Source organism: Arachis ipaensis, chromosome B01 (assembly GCF_000816755.2).
Source record: "Arachis ipaensis cultivar K30076 chromosome B01, Araip1.1, whole genome shotgun sequence".
Lineage (NCBI taxonomy): Eukaryota > Viridiplantae > Streptophyta > Magnoliopsida > Fabales > Fabaceae > Arachis > Arachis ipaensis.
This window is the reverse complement of record NC_029785.2, coordinates 28,748,216-28,750,490: the sequence shown is the minus strand read 5'-3', so window position 1 is coordinate 28,750,490 and position 2,275 is coordinate 28,748,216. Positions and strand designations below refer to the sequence as shown.

The following is a 2,275-nucleotide window of genomic DNA, read 5'->3' as shown; positions in this document are numbered from 1 at the left end:
TCCGGCTTAAATTCATAATTCATAGTCAGCCATACGGCCCATAACTCATTCGGCAATCAGCCATAAATCAATATCATACACAGCCATTCCGGCTCACGGTTCAATCCAGAACCAGTCAATATTCATAATCATACATAGCCATTCCGGCTCATAATAAAACAGCACTTCCACATTCAAAATCATCAAATTCATGAAATCGGCATTTAAGCCATAAATCATTTTCTCAATTCATTTCACTTTGAAATCAAGTTTCAACTCTTTTCAGCCTTGGCTTTAAAGATCTCATTTCTCAAATTATCTCAGGCTCATAAGCCAATTTTACTCAAGGAAAATTCCCTTTTTGAAATAAGCCACTCTCGGCTTCCTCTTTCCAAGACTCCCAAAACCATGGAAAGTTAAAGATTCAATTTGGGAACAATCAAAATCGCCCATTCCACAATGGGATTTTATAACAAAGTTTCTCGGCAGAGTCCCAAGTCTTTAGGGGAGAATAGCATAACTCATTTCGCCATATTCATTTAAAATCGTTAAAACTTTGGCTTTCCGATTTGAGTAATAAAATAAAATCTAAGCCAAACCGAGTCACGTAATCATTTACTTCCTTCAAAGCCGTTTCCTTTACTTAGGCAAAACCAGCTTTAACCCCCATGACAAACTCTAAAACGTTTCAACTATTAAAATTGTTTTAGTCTTGCAAGAATTCAGAATTCAAAGAGTACTCAAAACCTTCCTCAAAACATTTCAAAATAAAACTTGTCAATAGACACTCAGGTTCTTTCAAAGTCATTGAAACTTCTTTAATTAAAACCCCCAAGTCGAATTCAAAGGCATAAACCCTTTTCACATTCAAATAGCTTTAAAACACAAGTTTCATCTAAATAACTTTCTCCTGAAAGAGATGCAATGCCTTTCTTAAGAAGCAAAACTAAATCACAATTTCCTCTTTAATAATTCATTTCAAAAGTATGAATCATCCTTTTCTTGATAATTCAAATAAAATAGTAGAAGTATTTAACTCATCATTTTTTTCAGACAACATTCAATAAAGACCCGGATTTTTTTTATAGAAATTTCGGCAGCACCTCCCCTAAAACTTGGACTTTTGCCACCCGGTTCGGGTCCCAACTAAACCGCTTCTCATTCCTTTTCAACAGTTCAAAACCAGAAAACAATTCAAAAGCAAGCTAAAACCAACCGTCGCCTCAGTGGCATATCTCAAGGAAACCATTTCAGAAATCAACTCAATATCAACCGATTTAACTCATTTCTAAAGCTTTAAAGAATTGGTTCAGCAACAAATCATTTATCAAAAACCAAATCAGTGAAAGCAAACCAGGCTGAATTTTAAAGAGTATTCTATCTTTCACATCATCAAAACAGTTGACTCAATTCAAACCAATCCTCAACGGAATAAACTCATATTCCAAATCTTTAAATAATCAACTTTAAAACATTACATTTCCCAAAGCCGCACAACAATTCAGCCAAACAAACATTCATAAGCTTTCGAGACAATCAAATAATACATAAGGCAGATACAATCACCAAGTACACAGTATCTCACATCAGTACCCATATGTAATAATTCCAATAATAAACTATAGTTTTCGGAAAGCGCCCCTACCTCAAAACGCAAATTCCATAACTCAAAGGCATCACAGCGTCCTTTCCGCCTCGACCCAAAATCAACAATCAAAATCCCGGCTACCAAAACCTCAGCTCCAAACCGTTTTCTCAGCAACCACAACGACTCTAATCGCAATATATAATAACCGAGATTAACTCTCATTACAAAAAAAGCTACAACTCCTCAACGTATAATAGAGCAGTAACTAGAGGGCTTTCAGATCGAAACGCTTACCGAACCAAAGGAACGGCTGAACCGAAACAGCGGCGGTCTCCGAACCGGTTCGGCGGCAGCCCCAGGAGCCACCCTAGGCGGCAACGGTGATCAGACTCCAACGACTGAAATCAATATGCAGTGATTGTAACGCTTCCGAAAACTCAGGAGAAACGAAACCCAATACTTAAAACCTTACTGGCAGGATTTTCCGGTGACGGCAGAAACAGCCAGAGGCTTCGGCGGTGGTCCCAGAAGTCACAGAACCACTCCTGGCTGCCAGGAACACAGAGGCGCAGCTCCCTTCTCCAGCGGCGACACCTGTGGCGGCCTGAACCCCTTTTTGCCAACGGCGGTTTGGGCTTACCATCATCAGCAGCAGCGAGCTCAGATGGTAGCAGCGGCGTTCTGATCAGATTTCAAAACCCAGGAGCA

The 2,275-nt window shown here is 39.3% G+C and overlaps 1 long non-coding RNA gene across 1 annotated transcript in view; it reads right to left on the bottom strand.

Moving 5' to 3' along the window:
* The window catches only part of LOC110269152, a 3,012-nt gene extending 1,081 nt beyond the window's left edge, over nt 1-1,931 (bottom strand). Inside the window, exons 1-2 of the long non-coding RNA XR_002358256.1 lie at nt 1,862-1,931; nt 1,625-1,752 (exon numbers count right to left, since the gene is read on the bottom strand). This is a non-coding gene — a long non-coding RNA (uncharacterized LOC110269152). The remainder of the gene's footprint in view (nt 1-1,624; nt 1,753-1,861) is intronic.